Genomic DNA, 7,068 nt, shown 5'->3' with positions numbered 1-7,068 from the left:
ATCTGTACTTGGCATTTCTTGGAGACAGAAGCCTAAGGCATGCAGCCAAACATACCCTGTCTTGACCCTAAAACAGTAGCATGAAGAGCGCACCAGGTTTTCATCTTTGGAAATGAATGTTGCTTCAGGTGCCTGCCAGATAAGGACATAGTAAAGGGCAAAGCTCTGCAATGGCAGTAGACTCCTTACAAGAGCAGATAAGAACCATTAAGATGCCATGGTGGAAAATGAGTTTGTTGACAAACAGAATGAGATGTGATGGCAGCCAGGATCCAACACTGTGAAATCAGACTGCAGAGTGCAAAACAAAAAAACCTCTGGATCCCAGAAGATCTGTGACACTCAAAATTGATACTCATAAATTTGTAATTACACAATAACATCAAGGAAGCTGCTGCTAAGAGCAAAAGAGAAGTGGTGATGAAACGAGCTGTTGCCAGGGTCATGAGCTGCCCACCAGACATCGGCTGGGCAGTGGTGGGATGTTCGCTATTGAATCTTCTGACACTCTCAAGTGGCTTCCTTTGACTCCCGAAGGATGCCTCTTCGACTTCCTACAATTAAAACGAAGCCTTGAACAAGAAAGAACAGAAACATCAAATAAACAGGAGTCACCGTTTGATGAAGTGGTTAGACATACAGGGAAGACCTGCCAGGTTGGAAGTGAAGTGATAGAGTTGAAAAGTAGATGATGAAAATGGGGAGGAAAAGCTGCCATTCAGGATCTTTTCCTCAGAAAGATGAAGCACAGCAGATTGTTAGATAAAAGGGACATAAGCAACCTTGGATCTGACAGCAGAGTGGAAAACCCCTGACTGGAAAAAAGAAGAGAGGGTGAGGTAGCTCTAAGGAGATCCTAGGGTACTGGGCTCAAACAAACCCTTGAGCAGAAGAAGAAGCAGTCAAAAAAGGAACTCCATCACTAAGTGGCCACAAAAATATGCATGTGAACTTTTAAGAAATTCCCAGGGAGAAGAACAATTTGGCTTGAGAAGTGATGAATGCAGAACTCTAAATACTGGTCACTGGCCCTACCCAAACTAGTTTACTATGAGCATGGAGAGGTCGCACAGCCTCCATGGGCTTCTGCTTCACCTCTCCCTCAGACTGGGGTAGAGATATTGTCTCTGTTAAAACACAGATGTAAAAATCAGACCACTTCAACAGGTATAAAATCTTTGCACTAAGGGAAGAGAATTACTGTTCATTACTAGCATGCTTAGACGATTGTGTATAGAGTAAATAGAGTCTTGATGTGTCACCCAGTTCACTTTTTAGCTGCTCTTTGCTATATCAGGGATGATTGCATTCCATCTGCTTCTGACAACCTCCTGTGATGGAAGTTCAGTTCTCCTGGGAAACCTATCCCAGGACTCAAGTTATCTTTACAGTTAAATGTTCTCCTGTTACCTAATCTTGATCTTGCTGCTGTGATTTGAACCCATTCATTACTGCTCACCCTATCTGCTGTGGAGCACAGGTTTTTGTAGATATGAGAGGTGTCTGGGTTTTTATGAGTGGGTTTGTACCCATCAAGTGTGTCGTGTGGTTTTCACTCTAAGAAGCAGTCTGACTACTTACGACTTTGCCAAAGCTCAGCTATTTAGGCTAGAGCCTTTCCATGCCAGGCATTTCCCTCAAGCTCTTTTCCACCCCCTGCTTTTTTTTCTCATCTCTGTCTTTTTGTTTTAAAATGCAGCCAAAAATCTCAGCTGTTTCTGAGAACAAGGTTAGGGAACGATACTGCTGCATTATGGCTGAACAGGAGAACTAGAGTGGGGACTATATTTGGAAACCTTGAGTGCTCTGATCTGAAAGCCAGGAGGGGGGCTGTGACTTGAAGATCAAGTCAGGTGGTAACCCCCCCAAAATGACAGTTCCCCATGGTGGACACAGGTTGGTTAGCCTGGAAATCTCAGTTCATACTGAGATGTTCCTTGTAAGAGGTTCAGGAGTTACTCTTCTTGTCCTGAAAGGACTTTTCTTCCACAGCACAAACTCATTTGGACATGGAACTTGTAGTAAAGCAAGGTGTGGGAGCTCACTACACCTGTGCACATTTTTTCCCTCTTTTCTATTCTCTTACACCACAAATTGTCGAGTCTGCAGGTCAAACTCAAGCAAATTTGAGCATGGGAGGGAAAGGAGGTTTCAGAAATTCCTTCAAAAGCCTATAAATTATGTGGTATGAGTGGAACGGGAGAATGGAGGTGCAAATCCCAAAGAAGCCAGCATACCTTTGTTTCAATGCTCTACAGAGCACACCGCGTTTGTGGAGAACATTGTCATTTGTTAACGTTCCTGTGACAAGATCCAACTTTGTATTTAAGATGTATTTTTCCTCTTTCAGCTTTCCAGGGTGGTTTTGTTTGGTTTTTTAATTTTTTTTTCCTTCCCCCAAACAGTTAAGGCTGTTTAAAATCAAGGATCTCTGATGAAACCAGATCTGCCTTCGATACACATTAATCATGGCTGGATTATGGGGTTGGAGTAGCCACTGGAATTTCTTTCTGGTGAAACTGGAAGTGACCTTTGTTTCTCCTTGTTCTCTGGGTCAGTCTCAAGCTTAACTGGACATCTACAAAGGCTGCAGCTGCTAACAGAGACCACAAAGGTGACTGAGGGGTGAAGAGCAATGTCTGCCACTCTCGTGCCTTGCTTCTTTTGCTGCTGCTGTAGTGTTGGCTCATAGATGTCTTGCTGATCTTCCTCCTGGTAAGCATAGGTCTGGGCAGAGGGGGAAAGGCACAAAACTGCAGCAAATTACAACACTAAACACTTGAAGAAAGGGAAAATCCACATCTAATAGGAAAATCCTGTGGTAGAGTGTGCTGAGGAATCTGTCTTGGGACATAAAGAAGGCAGAGGGGCTGTTGTAAATATACCCTTCAACCTGGAACGTGCAATCAAATATGCATGGCGAAATTCTTGTGCCCTTATGAAGTCAAGGCAAAGTCTATGAGGATTTGTTCTGACCCAGGGCACGCCCGGTTTGGATCAAGGTGGAGGACTGGGGCCGTCCTAATTCCCAGTCAGTAAAAACAAATAGCTCTAGCAACAGAGGAGAAGCATGAAAACAAAATTACTATCAACACCCTGCCTTTTTGAAATCCATTCCAAATTCTCCAAGGATAAGATCAATGCGAACAAAAACAGTAACAGCTCTGTATGAAAAGAAGGTGAAAAGGCAGCTCCTTCAGCAGCACACACCCAAGAACTGGGCTTTGCTTTGCTTTCTTGGAGCTGACATGAGGCTGGCACAATTCGGTAGCACCCCAAAGCATCAGCCAGGTATTTTTTTGAACTTTACGAGCTCCGTAATGAAAGCAGCGGTCGTCACCCCCTATGCCAAAGCACTCCAAACCTGCCCGTGATGGAATGCGCTGATAAAGAGGAATGTTTCCTTGCGGACTTTGTTTGAGACATAAATTTAAATATTGTTAATTCCCAGTATCAGCCTCAGCAAGAGATTTCACCCCTTGGTGATCCATCTGTAAATGGTGGCAGCTCTTTCCAGCCTTGAATGTTTAATTAGATAACATGTTTCATGACTTTGTCTCCAGTCTCTGGTTCTCCTAAGTGGACCAGTGAATTCTCTGAAAGCTCAATAAACCAGCCAACAATCCATTTGTTACCATGAGACGTGGCAGCCTAGTGTGTTAAGTTTATGGAAATGTAAGGTTTTGATGTGGTTACTCTGTAACAAAACAGCAGCACTCAGCTCAGTTCTGAAATGTTCACCTTGAGAATGAAATTAATTCTTGAAGTAAGTACAAGATTCTTAGAATTATCTGATGGTTTAAAAGTCAACATTTTGCTGCCTTTTATGAGGCAAATTTAAAGTTGGGCATGTGGATAAATATGAGTGACCAAGATGACTAAATGGCAGGAGACTAACTTATAGTATCTTCAGGCAAACTTCTTAGAAAGAGAAGGTAAAAAAACTTCACAAATGCAATTTCTTTCCACCACTGGATCTCTGAGAGTAAAGAGTTACATCTCTAAGCTTAAAATGATAATCTCTTTAGAATCTGAAAAATCACTTGGACATTATCTGTACCAAGACTGAATCACCTCTAACTGTTTTACTAAGTATAACCAAAAGTATAACAGACTGTAAGACAGCTTGCTCAGTAATAAACATTCACATGTGAAAGAAGAACAGAGCTTTGAGTCACTGTTTAGCTTTCTTCCCCATGATCTCAAATTAAACCCAAGAACAGCTATCCCTACAAGGGCTTTGCTTCCATGCTTTGAATCCTAACATACCCTGAGCTGCTCAGGCAGGAACAGACACTGAGGCAGGATACAAGCTCCTCTCACATCAGCCACCAACTTAGCTTGTGTCAACCAATATCTTACAGTGCTGTGTATGCTAACAGGATGGGGAAAAACCCAAAACAAAAACAAAACCCAAGACCCCCTGAAGACCGGAAAAAAATATAATTAATCCAGAGTGATGATGTTGCATTTAGCTTATCAGATCGATTCAAGTGGTGGAGGCTACTAGAGAAGCTTGTATTTTGACTATCTTTTACACAGGGTCTCTGATTGTGACCACTTCACCCTGATTCTTTCATTTGGAAGGAAACTTCAGATATCCTGGGTGGGCAGGTTCACATCCACTCTGATCTGCCTGAATACTACAGCTGGCTTGTGCTTGGCCTGAGGAACTGAAACTGTCTGCACTGTCCATTCTCATGTCTGGAAGCCCTTGAGATCTGAAAATCTGCAGGCACTTTCAGAACAGCTCCAGGACTGCAGATCTTGTCTGGCCCTTTTATGTGTGATTGTGCTTAATGGTTTTAAAATTCTTGAAAGGCATCTATACCATCGCATGCCACCCCCCAAAATCATGCATATGCTTTTGGAAAATGTTCAAGGGAGGTGACTCTGTCCCTTTACTCTGTTTTGCTGAGAGTCCATCTGGAGTGCTACATTCAGCTCAGGGGATCCTGGAACAGGGAGGACATCAACCTGTTGGGGTCGGTTCAGAGAAGACGGTGAAGATGATCAGAGGCTGCAGCATCTCTCCTATGAAGACAAGCTGAGAGAATTAGGAGTGTGAAGAAAAGTCTCCAGGGAAATGTTATTGCAGCTTTTCAGTACTTAAAGGGGGCTTATAAGAAAGATGGGAACAAATGTTTTGCCAGGGCCTGTTGCAATAGGACAAGAGGTAATGGTTTTGAACAAAGAGAAGGTTGATTTAGATTAGATATAAGGAAGACATTTTTTACAGTGACGGTGGTGAGGCACTGGCACAAGTTGCCCAGACAGGTGGTGGATGCCTCATTCCCAGAAACATTCAAAGTCAGGCTTGCTAGGACTCTGAGCAGCCCCATCTAGTTGAAGATATCCCTGCATGTTAGAGGGGGATTAGACTAGATAGCCTTTAAAGGTCCCTTTCGACCCAAACTATTCTAGGATTTTAAGTTTTTAATGGATTATAAAATGCAATGTAAGGAGACAGTGTGGCTGATAGCAGCACAGTAGATAACACAGAAAAAGCTATGTCTGAACAACATACAATTGAGCGCCATTAGCACTGTTTGTGTACTGATAACAGCATCTTCAGAGCTATTTTCACAAAGGCAGTTTTTAAACACTTCCTTTTATGTATTTAGGCTTGTGTGAGTCACATTTTGTGCTCAGTTAAACCTTCTCCTTATTGCTCAACATCTGGGATAATGACAGTGCCTGGCTCTTTGCATAGATATCTCAAGATCTTCTGGAGATCTCCAGTGACTTGATAGGTGGGTGAATTAAGGCATTAGAGGTGAAGCCATATGCCCAAAATCATCACTTAGAAGGCCAAAGGCAAGGCTGGAAGAGGCATCCAGTCCTGGCTTCTGCTTGCCAGGCAAGGGAGACTCTGAATTCAGGTAATATTTCTTTTAACAGTTTGTGCTGAGATTGGTAACACGAGAAAAAAAGTGGGTTTAATGTAAAAACTGCATACTTCCATTGCCAAAACATGTCTCAATAGCACAGAATCATAGAAATTTATATTTACTGCAATCATCATCACTGTCCCAAATAACCAGTATGAAAGTCAAGTAGCCTTCTGGGATAACCTGTTTTGGTTGTCTAACAGTTGTGTAGCTCCGGCTCCATTGCATCATTTGGAGGAATAATTTGTTCTGATGTTCTCAAGTTTCATTTCATATTGTTTTTACTAGAAAAAAACCATCTGTATTCCCCTGGTTAATGGAAAAAGTTTAAACAGATTTTCAATTCATTAACATGTTGTGTATCAAGCCCATTGATCAGAGGCCACCTTTGCTACACCAGACTCCTGAACCTGATACCATGCTGTACTTTCATATTTGCATATTCGTGACCTTTTTATGATTAGTTGCTGGCACTCAAGTGTCAGAAGGATGTATTCAGGTGGATGTCCCAGGCTGTACAGGCCATGCTTTTGGAGGAGAAGCTGCATACATACATAACATGTATGTTATTGAAAGAAAGGCTATTCCTTTGTGAAGCACACTGTTAAACTGCCAGGGCTTACAACCAGAAACAGCCCAGAGTGTCCAAATCACACAGCCAGGAAAGGATGGCTGTATTTACTGGCCTTTCATGTAGGCCTGCCCATGAAGATACTAGGTATTTTGTTGCACTGTGGTAGTAACCCATGCTGAAGCAGAGGTGTGGATACAGCCTCTTCAGTGTGAGAGTAATTGTGACTGGGATGCTCACTGTGGAGGCTGGGAACTTGGGCTTCAACAGCTTCAGTGAGGGAAGGGTCTCCTATCTCCTGGCTGAGTACTCTAAATGCTTTGAGTTATTTAGGCATCTTCTTTTAGGAAAAAAGTTCCAGCTTTGGAATCTGGAATGAAGGATGCATCTGTCTTGCAGCCTGGTTTAGAGAGAAGAGACATGAGGTGCTGCTTCCTCCCTCATACCTGCCATGCTCGGTGTTTTTTAAGTGGTAGGCAACTTCCCACTCATAATGCAAAATTGGATTGTTTTGTTTTACTGTTGTGGTATGGCTCTTATCTCTGTGTGCTAGGTAAGATGTTTAGCTATCAACTTTGGACTTGGCCAAGTCCTGAAAGCTGCACG

The sequence above is a fragment of the Coloeus monedula genome, assembly GCF_965178545.1.
Source record: "Coloeus monedula genome assembly, chromosome: 13".
NCBI classification, from domain to species: Eukaryota; Metazoa; Chordata; class Aves; order Passeriformes; family Corvidae; genus Coloeus; species Coloeus monedula.
The sequence above is the reverse complement of the archived record's forward strand: the minus strand, read 5'-3'. Positions refer to the sequence as shown.